Here is a 17931-nt window from a genome sequence, read left to right as displayed (position 1 = left end):
TGCAACATGATACCTACTCTTGTGAAAAAGTGTGTGCTTAATTGCACTGAATGTACACTTGTAGTGTACTTCAAATCTTAAGAGTATTTTTTTTTAAATAACATACTGAAGCACATGCAAATTAGCTACTCAAATCAAATATAGAAAATTAGGAAAGAATATTTCAAATAAATAAATATTAAATAGTTTAATATAAAATATATTATGTACTTTAATAAATATATTATAATTTTAAACTATATAACATAAAATATATTATGTGGTACCTATACACACACACACACACGTGTGTGTGTACAGTATATTTACACTTTCATGACTGTTTCTTAACACATTTAGGTACACTGTTTAAAGTGCACTGTTATAATGTCAAGTTAAAGTGCATTTAATATAAATTTAAACTATAATACATTTTCATTTATTTGCAACTGAAATGCAGTTAGGTGCCTGAAAACATTACATTCAGTTTGCAAGTAAGTATATTCTTTTAAAGTATATTAGTATAATTTATTAGTGCTCTTTATTAAAAATATGTTAAGGTGTACTTCTTTTTCACAAGGTAATTTGTCAAATAAAACTTTTTTTTTAGAAACATCTATTTTTTTTTTTTTAGAAACATCTAGTTTCTAGTGCTAGCAGGACTGTCTGAACATATTTGTTGAGAGGTTTTGGAAATAATATGTTGTCTGGTCACTTCCCTATGTTTTTGTGTGTGCAAGGCCTTTCTTGGCCCTTGTCCTGCTGGCCCGGCTTTGATGAGTGTTCATGATATGAATGAATAAATACGTAAGAGGGCTAATGAAGTTTGAGCCCCATGCTGGATGGAGGGGGATGGTGTTTAAGAGGTGACAGGATAAAAGGGGGCGTAATCAGGCAGACTGTTTTGTCAGCCAGATTGGCAGACCGCCGTTGGCGTACATGGACAGGCAGACGGATAGAGCAAGGGAGAAAAGCAGCTTGATTCTGACACGGATTGCGGACGCGGAGAGTGGCTAAAGAACATCAGTATTACACGCGTGCACAGGAGCCTAAAACAGGAACCCTGCCACAGGTCAATGGGTTTAATCCACAACACACAAACCCTGCCTGACACATGTTCCGATCCGGCCAAAGCTCTGAAACGCGCACACGTGCAGTACAAAATGGCCTGACTGTTGTATCTCAGATTAAGAGGTGAGAGACAGCATTCACATAACAAAAACTGGAATGTAAAGTTGAGCCATGCAGATTTGAACGCATCTGTAAGAATATGCAAAATGAGCAAACGTAACCACGCCTCCTGTGATTTGCATAAGGAGGCAGGTGACTCCTTCCACACAGATTGAAAATATTGAGAGCGTGATGACGTTCCCTCTTCGGTGAATTCGAAGCGTCGTTCTCGTCACTAGGGGGCGCGTGTCACTCTCACGCTCTCGAGAACGCGCACAGTGGACAAAAGCTTGTAGCAGCCGTTCACTCACGCCTACACGCGCCTACACGCGACGCTCCCTCATGCAAATTCAGCAGTACCCACGGGGAAAACCAGCACATCCCCTATATGAACGGGACACTCGTTTTAAACGAAGCTCTAGCAGACGAAATGATTTTTAAACGAGTTATAGCTAAAACAATAAGAGAGAGAAAAAATTACATTTATAAAATTAGTAAGGACAATAATAGTTGCAACAGCTAAAATAACATTTCAACATGTATTATAAAATATATGATGTATTATGTACTAAAATATGTATGTAGTATGTTTGTATAGAAATTATATTTAGCTAAATCTTAATAATAATAATATAATATATAAGTAGGCCTATACAAGCAGAATTTAAGCAAACTAGTTAATAAAAAGTTGACTAAGAATAAAACAAATCAGTCACAGTTTTATATTTAAATGTCATGTACATAAGTAAAAATGACACTGCTTATATATAAAATGCATTTTATTACATGCATTTAATATGAATTATTAATTATAATTAAATTAAATATATGTATGCATATGCAGACTTTTTAAGCGAACTAGTGAAGACAAAAGTTGATTAAATAGCAACATAACAGCATTATATATATATATATATATATATGCATGCATGCATGCATGCACACACACACACACACACACACACACACACACACGTGTGTGTGTGTGTGTGTGTCTCGGTGTCACGGTGGGGACCTAAATTGAGGTCCCCACGGGTAAACAAGCTAATAAATCACACAGAATTAAGTTTTTTGAAAATCTAAAAATGCAGAAAGTTTCCTGTGAGGGGTAGGTTTAGGGGTAGGGTTGGTGTAGGGCAATAGAATATACGGTCTGTACAGTAGAAAAACCATTACGCCTATGGAGAGTCCCCACAAGGATAGCTGACCAGACAGTGTGTGTGTGTGTGTGCGTGCAGACTTTTTAAGCGAACTAGTGAAGACAAAATACAAAAGTTGATTAAAAATCAATGTTGAAATTAAATTCACCCGTATTCCACCTGTCTTATTAGTACGCTAAGCATCTTTTTTTTTTACTAATAAGGTGTTGCCCTCTGTACATTCATAACTGACCTGGAGGCTTCATGGTTGTATGAGTTCAGCTGGAGCTGTCCAGGGTTTGATGGTGAATGCGAGCGTTTATGTTGCCTCATTTCCTGTATTTGACTCTCAGTGGAGAGAGAGAGAGAGAGAGGGAGAGAGGGGGGGAGGTTGGTTCCTGATACCGAGACACGGAAAAGCAGGGGAGGGAGAATCACAGAAAAAGACGAGCGTGGAGAGAGGGAGACAGCGAGCAGGGGAATTACACTGACCGACACACACGCGTCTCCCCGCTGACTGCTGACATTGTTGACGTGCTCACTCTCTCAAACCTGTCACGAGCAAAATACTGGAGCTCCACAGCATCGACATCGCGCTCCCCCCAGAACTCATGGGTTAACAGGTATGCCTCTCTCACCTTTCCACTCTATCTCTAACAGCCCTTCCTCCCTTCTGACCACCGCACAGGCTTCACTCTCAGCGCTTTTACTGTCATACTTGACTTGTCATCTGGATGTATGGCAGAGACATGAGCTCGCGCCTCAACACAGGCATTCAGGTAAGTTGAAGTTGCGAGTTTCCGCGAGGCCGGTGCGTTTGTGTTATGTTCACGTCATTGAAGTAGACTGCGTGACAGCAACCTGTTTGACGTCTCCAGGTGAGAACATGTTCACGACAGATGATGCACGCGCTGCGAAGAGCTGTCAGATGTGCAGTCATTCATTCAGGATAGAGTTTTATTGAAGTGATGGGAGACTTTCTTTTTTTGTCTTGTCAACCTTTTGAACGCGCTGATTACGCGTTACTTCATATTTCACCATTAGGAACTTAATACTATTTATATTATAACATTTACCATAAATTTTAATCCTAAAACCATGTCCTTTGGGGGTCAGTGCATGTGGTGGTGGTATTTAAATGAAAAGCTCAGCTTTGGCAGGCAAGGGTTTAACCCCACTCTATCCTCCCCTAATTTAACCTCCAAAAGGGGAATTTCTCCAGCTGGAAATTTCTGCTGCGTCAACACCCTAAACCTACTACCAGAAAAGGGAAGAGGATTTTTTTTTTCGACTCACTTTTCTATTATTTTATGTCCTGCATAATTGAATCCATGGACTCGGAGCCCTTCCCTCAACTTGAAGAGAGCGGAGTATATTCGAGTGTTCGCTGAGGGAAGCGTTAGGTGACACAAGGCGCTGCTCTTCGGGTTATTGTCTCTTTTTCCCCCGTCTGCCCCCTTAAAGCTGGTCAGTTCCGTATTCCTCCATTTTCTCCTCGCTGACGGGTTGGTTTTAAGGGGAGCGACCCCACTTGTTTGACTCGCCGACGGCGGAACATCAGCGGGTTTACAGATAAACGTCAACAACGTATTCGAATGCGAGTCTCTGAATTGATACATTTGAATCGAGTCTTACGCGCAACAATGTATCATTCAGCGCATCTGTCAAAAGAATGTGGCACTCTGTATTGATTATTATGACGCTTGTTCGTGCCGTGTCGGCTCTTGTTTGCTACAGGTGCACCCGATTCTGATTGGTTAGTTGGAAATATTTGTTACAGTGCAGGCGAAAATGTCGAATTCAGACTGTTAATAACAATAAATGTTACTTATCAGCGCATTTACGTGTGAAATTAACCACGCTAATTCAATTTATATTACGGCACATAAGAACGTAATTAATTCCAATCGCCACGCTTTTTAAAATTACATTCATGTATTTATGGCATTGTAACAGTCTGCAGTGCAAAAATGAGCCAGTTGAGCAGAAGAACTGGTTATGTAAGGAACTGTCCTCATGCCCATCTACACAGAATGAAGCCAGTGGAAACATGACAGCTTCCTTTGCCAATCACTTTTTAGGGTTTTCTCCACCTCTCTGACCCTCATCATGATGACCTCAGTTTTTGAATAAATTGAATAATGAGTTAATTAACATGCCAATGGCGTTATTTATACTATTGTAGTAGATATACAGATTGTAATGTGTCTTGATGTTAGTAGTGTGTTGGTGTGTGTGTGTGTGTGTGTGTGTGTGTGTGTGTGTGTGCCTGACGGTGCTGGCAGGTGCCTGTTGTAGCAGAAAAACCCGTCCACCCCTCTCTCTCTCCTGGGTTAGAAAACAGTAATTTTAAGGTAGCCTAGAATCATTTAATGACGCCATGTGCTGGACTTGTTACTGACCAAACCAGGGCAATAGATTCTCATATGGTCTTTTTATCTGTTATATGCTCCGATAGTTTCAAACTGTTATTAAGCACTAAAATGTGGTCTTTTCTTTGCTTTCTTCTTTTACTTGACTATAAAGTGTGTAGATACTCCACAGAATTATAATGAGAAGCACTATCTAACTCTTATTCTTGCAGATAAAAGTATAGTGATTGCGTTCCTGCAGCTCGTCTGGTAAAGCATGGTGCGAACATCTCCAGGGCTTTGATTCCCATTGAGCGCAATGTACACACTGTATTTGTGTATTCTTTAGCAAGAGCTCTCATTCTAGAGGGCAGTGTTGGTGTTGTGTGTCAGGGTCGTGTCCAGGTGTTTTTGTTTAATGGAGAATCTATGTGTGTCTGTGTGTGTGTAAGTGGGAGAACATTTTAGGAGGAGGGGGGCTCTGGTCCACTATGCATATTGACTTCCTCACAGGTGTGGCTGTATTGTGTCAACAGAAAGCAGGGGAGGGGAGCTGGTTCCTACTGCATGGGGTAAAGGGAAGAGAGGGGCTGAAATAAGAGTAAAGATAGCATTGTGTTCTAGGAACTGCTTTAATGAAGCCGAAATATCATACCTGCCCTCACCCAGCACTTAATAGAGCTGTTAAAAGAATATTAAACAAAAAGTTAAACTCTATTGTCGGCTTGCTGTTGATTACCACAGAGAATAAGTTAACAAAGGCATCTGAAATGAACACTATTTAACCTCCAAAAGGGGAATTTCTCCAGCTGGAAATTTCTGCTGCGTCAACACCCTAAACCTACTACCAGAAAAGGGAAGGGGATCTTTGTTTTTGACTCACTTTACTATTATTTTATGTCCTGCATAACTGAATCCATGGACTCAGAGCCTAATACTTCCCTCAACTTGAAGAGAGCGGAGTATATTCGAGTGTTCGCTGAGGGAAGCGTTAGGTGACACAAGGCGCTGCTCTTCGGGTTATTGTCTCTTTTTCCCCCGTCTGCCCCCTTAAAGCTGGTCAGTTCCGTATTCCTCCATTTTCTCCTCGCTGACGGGTTGGTTTTAAGGGGAGCGACCCCACTTGTTTGACTCGCCGACGGCGGAACATCAGCGGGTTTACAGATAAACGTCAACAACGTATTCGAATGCGAGTCTCTGAATTGATACATTTGAATCGAGTCTTACGCGCAACAATGTATCATTCAGCGCATCTGTCAAAAGAATGTGGCACTCTGTATTGATTATTATGACGCTTGTTCGTGCCGTGTCGGCTCTTGTTTGCTACAGGTGCACCCGATTCTGATTGGTTAGTTGGAAATATTTGTTACAGTGCAGGCGAAAATGTCGAATTCAGACTGTTAATAACAATAAATGTTACTTATCAGCGCATTTACGTGTGAAATTAACCACGCTAATTCAATTTATATTACGGCACATAAGAACGTAATTAATTCCAATCGCCACGCTTTTTAAAATTACATTCATGTATTTATGGCATTGTAACAGTCTGCAGTGCAAAAATGAGCCAGTTGAGCAGAAGAACTGGTTATGTAAGGAACTGTCCTCATGCCCATCTACACAGAATGAAGCCAGTGGAAACATGACAGCTTCCTTTGCCAATCACTTTTTAGGGTTTTCTCCACCTCTCTGACCCTCATCATGATGACCTCAGTTTTTGAATAAATTGAATAATGAGTTAATTAACATGCCAATGGCGTTATTTATACTATTGTAGTAGATATACAGATTGTAATGTGTCTTGATGTTAGTAGTGTGTTGGTGTGTGTGTGTGTGTGTGTGTGTGTGTGTGTGTGTGTGCCTGACGGTGCTGGCAGGTGCCTGTTGTAGCAGAAAAACCCGTCCACCCCTCTCTCTCTCCTGGGTTAGAAAACAGTAATTTTAAGGTAGCCTAGAATCATTTAATGGCACCATGTGTTGGACTTGTTATATTCTCATGCGGTCTTTTTATTTGTTAAATTCTCTGATAGTTTCAAACTGTTATGAAGCACTAAAATGTGGTCTTTTTGTGGTTTTCATTTACTTGACTATAAAGTGTGTAGATAATTCACAGAATTATAACGAGAAGCACTATCTAACTCTTATTCTTGCAGATAAAAGTATAGTGATTGCGTTCCTGCAGCTCGTCTGGTAAAGCATGGTGCGAACATCTCCAGGGCTTTGATTCCCATTGAGCGCAATGTACACACTGTATTTGTGTATTCTTTAGCAAGAGCTCTCATTCTAGAGGGCAGTGTTGGTGTTGTGTGTCAGGGTCGTGTCCAGGTGTTTTTGTTTAATGGAGAATCTATGTGTGTCTGTGTGTGTGTAAGTGGGAGAACATTTTAGGAGGAGGGGGGCTCTGGTCCACTATGCATATTGACTTCCTCACAGGTGTGGCTGTATTGTGTCAACAGAAAGCAGGGGAGGGGAGCTGGTTCCTACTGCATGGGGTAAAGGGAAGAGAGGGGCTGAAATAAGAGTAAAGATAGCATTGTGTTCTAGGAACTGCTTTAATGAAGCCGAAATATCATACCTGCCCTCACCCAGCACTTAATAGAGCTGTTAAAAGAATATTAAACAAAAAGTTAAACTCTATTGTCGGCTTGCTGTTGATTACCACAGAGAATAAGTTAACAAAGGCATCTGAAATGAACACTAGTGGCAGTAAAACACCAATAACTTTTATTCATTTTCACACAAATTATTATTACAGGTGCTTTATTGATTATTTAGCATGGTTCCTTGCACAATACTAGGTTATGACCTCAAAACACTTTTACAATAGTGCAAACTAATAATTGTGACATTTGCATCACATAACAAGCTCTATATGACTTTTTTGAAATAGTAAACTTACTCTGTAGCGCACCTGGTACAGCATTACATTGAGTCCTATGAAAAAATTCGAACTGATAAAAGAGCTCAAAGACTCAGAATTAAGCTAAAATGGCATGTTTACTACAGCAAATGCTGTTTATCTCACATTTGCTTTTTTTCACACTACCGGTTAGGTTTAGGATCAGTTTTAAATGTAGATGGTACATTAAATCAAGCGCAATAGAGCATTAAGTTTCTTTGAAACAATGTTTAAAGCGCTATATAAATAAAGGTAACTTGACATTAATCATTTAGGGCCTCTCACTGGACATTATTTTCTGAACTGCTGCTATACATACAACAACCAACATATTCATGTTGCCAGATTCACTCACTGGACATTTCACTTTGAAGGTGTAAAACGTATAATATCATTTTGCTGAGATATTATAAAATTTTTCTAGTGATCCTGAGTTAGACTAATTATGAGTCCATGCTTAAAAAACAAACAGCAAATGAATGCCCCATAGACTTCCACTGTAAGTTCACTCTGTCAACATATTTTCTGACTCCACAAAGTTTCTATTGAGATTGTCAGCATTGATGTTTCCAAAAGAACTGAAGTTGTATTTAACCACGAATATTCTTTTAATGTGCTGAATTATGCATGTCAGCGCCTAAAGCTCAAGTTGCCTATACTTATTTTATATCTTTCCATTTTATATGGGGGAATCCACAATGTTGGAGTTTGTTTTAATTATTTGTACTGCTATAATGTTTAAGCATACATGTTTAACATGTTTGTGGATGTGCAAGTGTATCTTGAGGGAGGTTCAAGCAGTTAGTCGAACAAGAAAGTGCAGTGTGGTGTTTATTCAGGGTGGTTGCGTTTGTTAATCTGAACATTTGCACAGAAAGGCAAGATATGGGGGAGGAGGTAGCTGATGGTGCAGAGGGATAGAGAAACGGATAAAGAGGGGGTAGTTCAACTGGCCGTGTGTGTGTGTGTGGGGGGGGGGTTATTTATTTCTAAACTTGTGTTTACGTAAACTTCTTTGACATTTAATGGAGTCTTTGAACATATTTTTACACTCCTTTGTGTTAACGTATACATTTTCAATACATCTTGTCATTAAAACAGAAACATTTGGCATTTTACTGCTTTTGTTATTTTGATAACTGGATTAAAGCGGATACATAGACCTACTACATATATATACATTTTTATTATTTTGGGGAAAAAAACTGGGCATGATGGAAGTTTTATACTTTTTAACTCAGCATCATCAAATTAGGTGAAATTAGACCTTTTTTTTCCAAATGTATGGCTGTTATCTTTAATTGGCAACTCATGTTATCCATATTTGTTCAGCATGCTGTCTCGCGTCAACTTTTTCTTTTTCTTGCTCTCCAGCTCTCTTCCCCACCTCTCTTAGTCATCCCAGGATGTGTCAGAATTTCTATAGTTTTTCAAGGTCATGCCCAGTGGAGCGGAGAATGGCAATCACCGGAGAGAAAGAGCAAGTGGTGCCAAGCCACAGCTTTTTCCTTTGCACACCCCCTAACTAACTGCAGTGTGGTGTTTATTCAGGGTGGTTGCGGTTGTTAATCTGAACATTTGCACAGAAAGTCAAGATATGGGGGAGGAGGTGGCTGATGGTGCAGAGGGATAGAGAAACAGATAAAGAGGGGGTAGTTCCAACTGGCCGTGTGTGTGTGTGTGTGTGTTCATGGAGAACGGGTGCTGATGTGGGGGGGCAGGGTATGGGGGTGCAAGCTGACACGACACACAGCTGAGTGTGTATGTATGTGTGTGTGGGTGGAGTGTATGGAAGATGGCTCCCCGGTGGCTCCCCGGGCTGTGGGTTGTGTTGTGTGGGTAACAGGTTAGAAAGCATGAACCTGCTACAACACTGGGGACTGGCTTCTCCCCCTCACTTTAAAGACCAGACAAAGCCCGCTAAGAAACACACTCATAAATACTGTACATTAAACATCTGTACTGTACGTGTCTCGTATGAAGCCTCGCATCAATATTTAAAGCTAAACACAAACATGACTGTTCAACACACAATTGTTGCGTTTAAATTTTTTATTTTATTTTTACACCCTCACACCAGATGTGCAACCAAACTCGTCCCTTACCAAAATACTAGGAGTCCTTTTGTGTGAGCGGAGATGCATACAGGTGCGCTTCACTCCCTAGAGCTGTTTAGGGGCCTGCGTGTGTATGTGTGTGTATGGAGTGACAGCTGTGCTCATCAGCCACTTAGATGTGTTCATCCCCCTAGATTAGGTGCTCGGTGTGTGGGTTAAACCGGAGCCGACCTCCCTGGAACTGCCCCACAAAGACCTGTGTCCTCAGGTGCCATGTGAATATTTCAGTGGGGGCTCTCCGGCTGCGTGGAAAGCCCTAGGGGAGAAACCAAGTGGGGGAAAAAAAGCCCCTGGAAATGAGATAGCATACCCTGGGCAAGCGCTTAGCAGTGGGCTTTACACTCCTAGGCTGAAAAAGAGGATGTGGTTGTGAGGTTTTTGTTTCTGTTTTTTCCTCTTCTTTTTCTCGTTGCGCTCTCTCGTATTGTCCATCTTGTATAATCTGTAATTCTCTCTCTCTTTCTCTGTCTGCTGGTGAAATTCAGTCCAGCTTGGTGGTTCTTAAATCGTAGCATATTCCAGTCCTGCTTTTTGGTTTAAAAAGTAACAAACACACGCACACACAAACTCGTTTACAACACCCCCGCCCCTGTCACACTCGGTCGTTTCTGGCTTACTTTCTGACCACACGTGGTCTTAAATACAGGATGTTTACACATGTGGAGGTATGCTAACCCTCACCAGTTAAAACCATACTTGTCTTCACTCTTCATCCTCTTCAGCCCCTTTAACGTGGTGATTAAGGGTTTAGAATTAGTAGACTTTATCTAATGTACATCCCTGCTGAGCTTCGAATGCGAGTGTTCAGTGAGGTTTCACATATTGTAAATATGAAACTTACTGGCTTGTACTTGTGACCGTCACTAACGTTTCTCCATCAGTAGTGTCACACATTTGTGTTTTGAAGACGACGTCACACTCAAATTGAGAGATTCAAATCTGCTGACCGAGAGAGACACGCTCAATCATATTTACACAAACTGCTATCCAAACTGTCTCTTTGAGCACAAGGCATCTTTATTTTATGTTATCGCAAGTATGATCTTATTCTGATGCAACTCTTCTCCTTCTTGGTGCTTGTCTTATATTTCTGCACACAGGCTCCCTAACAGTCATCTAGCACAGTTTATCAGTGGTAGAATATAAATTGGTAGAGTAAAATATTTCAATAAAAGCTTTTCAGTCAAATATAATTTATACAATTTGTCAAACCATTAACCCACAAAAAATCTACCTGGCAACAGTTAATAGTATCCCAGTTCATTAGGAAAACTGTGGACTTGGCAACCCTGATTATGATACAAGTTTACCGTTTATATACACATTTAATGTCACAGCACAATATTCATTCATCCCAACAGATTATGCATTCTTTGCATGCTTTCACGCATTCAGGGTATGTGACAAGGTTAAAGTTACTTTTTCAGACTTTACACTTGTCAGCTGGTTAGTTTTGCAGTGATATGTTGTATTTTGGTTTACAACAGATTTGTTGGTCCTTTAATTGTAGCCCACTCATAGTACACTCATGATATAAATCCAATATTTTGTGGTGAATGCAAATTTAAGCATCACAATTACTACAGTTCCCAATTAGGTTTAAGGATTTTAACAAACCCCTATATTTAACTGAGCCAGTAAGCAACCGCATATGGATCCTACCTAGCAACACCATGGCAACATGATTTTTACATGGCAAAACAGCTTGAAATCACAATTTTTGAAATTGTCTTGAGGATCATATGTGGAGAAAAGCCTGAGGAGCAGGAGCAGCCGAAGTGTGTAATTTCTGTGCCAACCAAAGCTGCAAAAATTATTTTCAAATTATTTTCATACCCCCGATGTTCCATTGTTTGGACAAACAGATAGTCCCACCCCAAACTCACGCCATTGGTTGAGTCAATGTTGCTGTGCTGCTCTGGTCGAGATGTTCAGACAAACAGAGCAGTGTTTTGACAGTACCACAGAGACATAGTGTTATACTTTTCAAGGAAATCAACCTAAAAATGGCTTACTTACAGCTGTATCTGCATATTGAGCTTGGATATAAGGAAGTATTTTAACAAATTTTGAAAATCTCCATGTGCTCTTCAGTGAAAACCATTTCTGTCAAGGAGTAGCAATTGAGATACGACAAAAACAATAGCGCAAACAAAGAAAACAGTTTATTTTAGCATTCAGTTTTGGACAGGAAAGCCATTACCATTTCAAACGTCCTCAGGTGAATCAGTGGACAGTCAGTTGTCCACTTTCCATAGCACTTTTCTCTGTCTCTTAAAAGCTCTGTTTATTTTTCAGAAGATGGTTTAGTCTGTCTCTATACTTTTCATCCCATCTTGTCTGCCAAGAGCTAACCATTAAGGGAGGGTGGAGACACTCCCACCGCTAACACATTTACCCCACAATACCACAGAACTCTTTTCCTCCTCACTGTGAATTTCAGAAAGCCATTGCAATCATTGTTAGGGCGACGGTTTCGTTTCTTCAAGACCATCTACAGTAGAACTGTGTCTAAATGGGAGCTTTGAAAATTCCCAAACCAAAAGTCAAAGTTGGTTTGAGTTTGTGGTGCACATGGATCATGTTCCCAAATCCCCAACTGGATTTAATTCAGTGTGCAATGTCACAGTCTATCAGATCTGCACTGCCTCATTGCTTAGCAGGCAGTAGATATGTCATGGACATGGGAAGGCCTCCGTTTTTTCCAAATGCATTGTGTGATGTGCCGATCTGCATTAGTCCATTATCAAGGGTCGGGTGTAATCCTGAGAGGAGTTCATCGCCAAGTGCCAAAGTGCCGTTAACAGGGCCTGTTTAACATTCAGCACTTCCCCCTCAACATACAATTATTCCGCTGCTCCTGCTATTAGCATGTAGCGTTTGTCTGCATGCTTTTAATTGAAACGATTTAACGTATGCCAGATCAACTAGTTTTCATTAATTAGTTCTGTCGTAAAAGTGCCATCAGAACATGAAATATTCATCATGATGAAGAGGTACATTTGTGGCGGACAGATAAGTGTCTCATATGGGAAACTCTCAAATGTGATGGAAGCGATTGCGTGGGCAGAAACCTGCCTTCGTACTCTGGCGTGTCATGGGACTGCCGCTTTCGCTGTCATTTTTCTCTGTCTTGTCAGTTGTCAAAGTGCTTCAATAACAACTTGGATTTGCACACTGTGACAATACGCAAAAATTACAGTCTGAATAATGTACAGCAAAACCCATGTTGTCACTTTGATGGACGATGTCAGTCAGTTATGGACTGTGTCCTTCATGCTTGACTCCTTGATCACCAGAACTGCTTTCCAGCCCTCCCCAATCCAGTGTGTTAAGTCCTAAAAAAGGGGTGTTGGAAATGGTACAGGTGTGCCCTCCATGGCCCCATTTCCCTTTTCTTCCTAGATTAAATAAGAGCCCTGATCTCACTCTGGTTCCAGCTTCCACGCCCTGCTCTCCGAGACTGAACACCCCCACTGCCAGGTGAGCGTGCAGCAGTGCCAAGCTGCATGGGAAAGTTTGTGCTGCAATTGTTACGGAGGAATGGGCTAGCTTGTGAATACTTTAGGGTTTAGTAAAATTATTCTATTCTATTCTGAAATTTCCTAGGGACCTCCTAGCACCTTCTAAAATCATAATTTTGAAAAAAAAAAAAATTATTTGTTGTATGTATGTATGCATGTATTTATTTATTTGTGGTTAAAACACAAGGTGTCATCACAGTATTTTTATGGGCCTTTTTATTTTTATAGAATGAAATGAGAAAGTTTAGGTTCAGTTAAGGCACTACCACTTCTTAATCAATATTGTTATCTTGTTTTTCAGTGTAAATATCTGAACATACCTTAAACAAGATCAGTTTACTTTAGAAGTACAATTATATAAGACTGAATTAAGGTTTTAAATTAAAAATTTTATTTTCTAGTTGTAATCATAAATCTAAGAGCTTATTCTTCAGAATTTTCTAATGAGCTTCCTTCTATTCTATTCTATTCTATTCTTTCTGAACTTTTCAGACCTCCTGGCACCCTCTGGCAGCCCCCACCGACTTCATCATTTGCAAAAAAAAAAAGTTTTTAATTTTTTTATTTAATCATGGTTAAAAACACAAGGTGCCATCGCAGTATTTTATGGGCCTTTTTACTTTCATTAAACGAAATGAGAAGAATGGAAAGAAATGAAGGTCCTCTCCCCCTCCCATCCCACCCAAGGGGTTGATCAGAGAAAGTGTTGGTTGGACACTCGATACCGCCACCTCACAACGTGGGAATGTGTGACTTTCTTTAAAATTAGGTTGGTGAGGTGGGCGGTGTCGCAGAATGATCGTGATCACCAGAGCAACACGCTAGCCCTCTTATTCCTACATGCAGCATGCTGCAGCTTATATATCGCTTGCATATTTTGGCCGTTATTAATCGAGCAACGTTAGCCTCTGCAGTTCAGCATGTCACACCTGAGCCATTCGTTGCGATTCAAAGCGTTGTGTGGCGAAATGTACAAAAGAAGGAAAAACAGACAGTATGGGACAGGAGCGAAGCGTCTGGTGACAGGGTTGACTCTTGGCCACACTCATGGTTACCATGGCAACACAAGCCTGGGTAAAAACACTGGCTATTGTTAAGCTATAATTGATTATCAAATATGAAACAAAAGAAGCTCTTAGAGATAATGAATTATTTAGTAGCCTTGAGGAAGTTGATACATAATGTTTTATGGGTTAATATAAAATGCATTAAAATCTGTTATAAGACTTGTAAGACCCACACGATCACTGATCTAGTGGACTCTCATTCTCTCTCTCTTTCCTTTCTCGCTCTGTCGCTCACTTATTTTTCTTTTCTCAGGTTGTGATTACAATTTGTCAAACCGACTAAGTATAGCCACAGTTGTGTTTCTCTTCATTTTCTCCCCCCAGTCCTCAGCAGACAGAAGACAAAGGTGTGAAAATGCCCCTGTGTGACAGAAACACTGATCATAGAAGTCAATATAGAGCTCAATGATGAAGATGGCACAGTGGCAGAGTGAGAGAGTTTAGGGCCGGTTAACAGAACTGCCGCTTGCACTTCTTAATCAATATTTTTATCTTTTTTTTTTTTTTAGTATAAATGTCTGATCATCCATAAAACAAGATATGTTTACTTAAAAAGAAAAATTATTACGACTGAATTAAGATTTTTGATTTTATTTTCTAAGTTGAATCATAAATCGATTAACATTTAGTGAAATTTATTCTTGAAACAAGAAAAAATAATTAGCCAGTAGCGAGATAAAAAATATGCTTGATTTAAGATATATTGTCTAAAAATGAATCTTTAACAATTTATGCAAATTTGTATTGTTTTATCTTTAGAAATGTTTTGCTAACAAAAAAAAACTGATTAACAAAATGACTTTGTTGTTTCTGTCTGTTTTATACTGATTTAAATATGTCATCCTAAATTTAAATACGTCATCCTATTTATTTATTTATTTAGTTACCAATTTTTGGTGAAGAAAATGTAAGTCTAAATGAAAAATGTAAATATGTTTCCTAAGTCCTGGCACATAAAACATGTTGCTAAAAAATACAATTAAGGTTGGTATTAGTGAAAATGGTTAGTGAATTAACTCAAAGATCCTTAATGTTGAGCCCTATTAATTATCAGTGGAAGTGCAGACTGATGGGTCTAGTTTGGCTGGTTAGCACAACCTGTTAGATCCTAACCAGCCAATGCCGCAACCATTCATTTTTGCAAACACTTTATGAAGTTTTCCCAGTGCTTTTTCCTTGTCTAGTGAAGGACTTGAGAAGTATGTAATCTTTTGGATGTTGAAATAACTTGTCTTAATATGCAGTCAACTATAATTAAGGCATTTGTAAGTTGATTCCCCAGAAAAGCATAAACACTGTAGCTCAAAAGCTGCTTTCGAAACATTGCTCTGTTTGTTTGAGCATCTGAGCAGCCCAACACTGCAACAGCGGCTTAACCAATGACATGAGTTGGAGGCAGGGCTGTGTTTGTCCAACCAGTGGAAGACGGGAGGGTGTTCAGGAAACTTGTCTGAAATGTAATTACTTTCAAAGTTCTGTTTCATGGTGTTAGTTGCAGAGAAATCACACACCTACTGTATAAAGAAAATAGAGAGATCAAAAAATGGTCTTTTTTAATATCATGATCAGTGATTTGAAGAGGGGCTACAGTTCATTAATAATCTGTGAGGTCATGCCGTTTTCCTCTCTGCAATTTCTTTCTTTCACTGTGTATCTGTCTCTATTCTCTGCCACCCCCTCCTGTTCTCTCCCTGTCAGTTTAGTATTTGGCGAGCTGTTAGTTAGGGGTTATCCAGTACGGATGGCTTTCAGAAGGATGCCAATGTTTTGTTGACAGCCCAGCAGTCACGCTACAGACACCCCCTCCTTTCTGTCCACCTGCACTGCTCTCTCTTTCTCTCTATTTCTCTATGAGTCATTGACAGGAGCCAGTGTTCCTGATTATGACAATTAGCTTCCTGACAGACACCTCATGCCAGGACATGTTTGTGTTTGTGTGTGTGTGTGTGTGTTAGTTTTAATTTTGGAATTTTAAAAGCCTGTTAAATCTAACTTTTGAAGAGATCCTTAGAGAAAGAGAATTTGAGAGTTAGCATTCTATCTATCCATCGATCCATCTATCTATCTGTCTGTCTGTCTGTCTGTCGCTCCATCATTCCATCGTTCTCTATCTAGCGTTCTGTCCATCGTTCTAGCATCTGTCAATCTGTACTTCTGTCTGTCTGACTATCTATCTATTATTCTGTGTATAATTTTATCTGTCATTCTGGATGAGTGTGTGTGTGTGTGTGTGTGTCATATATCTTAGAGTTACAGCCTGCTTAATAAGTGGATGAGAGGGTGAACAGTGGTCCATCCTGAAAAAATAAATTACGACTGCACAAAACCTTGATTTGTGAACTTCAGAAAAAAGTACAACACTAAAAATGTTTTATTATTGTTTTAAAAGGAAATGCAACATTTAGCGAATCATTCTGTGAAGTTTGCATTCGTGGACCTTATCTGGCGGTGATGAGCCTTCCTGTTGTGATAATGGCTTGTCACAGCATGGTGTGTGAGGTTGTGTGTTGGTGTGTGTGCGCACAGGAGTGTGTGCTTACAGGAACGCCGTGCCTCAGTGCAGCGTGACAACGCCGGTTTGTTGTGACACCTCTCATGGCGCGAGCTCCAGGAAGGTGTTAAAGATGAGTCGTCGATTCGTGAGTAGCGGCAGCCGAGCTTTAGGGAGTCATCGGCGCACCATTTGGTGGATTTGAAACGATGACTCTGTGCGTGTGCGTGTGTGTGTGTGTGTGTGTGTGTGGTAATACAAGTGTACACTCATAAAAAAAAGAAATAAGTGAGAGAAAGAAAGACAGCAAAAGAGAAGGAAGAGGTGGAGATCGTGCTGGAATTTGACTCCCACTCAGTAACGAGGCTTGTCATCAACCTCTCAACCCAGCGCTTAAGAGAGCCTGTCCCTCAGCGAGGATGGTCAGATGATGATACACAAGTTAATTCATTCAATTTAAACTCTCATTGCAGTTCTCTTGCAGTGTCACAACACACATCGCTATCCAAGCAGCTGTCTATGTCAAGACTACACTGCACAAATAAATTTTCTTGTAATCAGTATTTTGTCTTGTCTTGTTTTCCAGTATAAAAACATCCTTAAAACAAAATGTATTTACTTGAGAAGCAAAATAGTGTGGAATATTAAGATATTATTTTGTACCTTAATTAATTTAAGGTATTTAATTTACCTCACTAAATGTTGTAATATTTTTGTTTAAACTTAGAAAAGAGAATTTTAATAATACCTTATGTAGTTTTGCTTCACAAGTAAATGTATCTTGTTTTAAAGATCTTTACTGGAAAACAGGACAAAAACACTAATTAAATTAAAAAAAATTCCAGTGTATGAAATGAATGACCACTGTAGTGTTCATGCTGTTTGATGAAGATTTATCTTTAAAGGAGTCATATGATGCTTCTAAAAAGTACATTATTTTGTGTTTTTGGTGTAATGAAATGTGTTTATGCAGTTTAAGGTTCAGAAAACATATTATTTTCCACATACTGTACATTATTGTTTCTCCTCTATGCCCCGCCTTTCTGAAACGCGTCGATTTTTACAAAGCTCATCGGTCTGAAAAAGCGAGGTGTGATGTGATTGGCCAGCTATCCAGTGCGTTGTGATTGGCCGAATACCTCAAGCGTGTGACGGAAATCTTACGCCCCTTGCCATATGGTGATGATGCCTTGT

At 39.8% G+C, this 17931-nt stretch overlaps 1 protein-coding gene across 3 annotated transcripts in view; it reads left to right on the top strand.

Annotated features, from left to right (window-relative positions):
- Positions 1-270: 270 nt before the first annotated feature.
- LOC107705739 (zinc finger and BTB domain-containing protein 46-like) overlaps positions 271-17931 on the top strand; it is a 91097-nt gene continuing 73436 nt past the window's right edge. Inside the window, exons 1-2 of one of the 3 annotated variants that reach the window (XM_016509188.1) lie at positions 271-286; positions 2669-2911. The gene's annotated coding sequence lies outside the window, so the exon portion shown is untranslated. The other 2 variants (XM_016509187.1, XM_016509189.1) reach the window with 2 other exon arrangements.

This window comes from Sinocyclocheilus rhinocerous, unplaced genomic scaffold (assembly GCF_001515625.1).
Source record: "Sinocyclocheilus rhinocerous isolate Xijiao unplaced genomic scaffold, SAMN03320098_v1.1 scaffold263, whole genome shotgun sequence".
Lineage (NCBI taxonomy): Eukaryota > Metazoa > Chordata > Actinopteri > Cypriniformes > Cyprinidae > Sinocyclocheilus > Sinocyclocheilus rhinocerous.
This window is presented reverse-complemented; position numbering and strand designations above follow the sequence as displayed.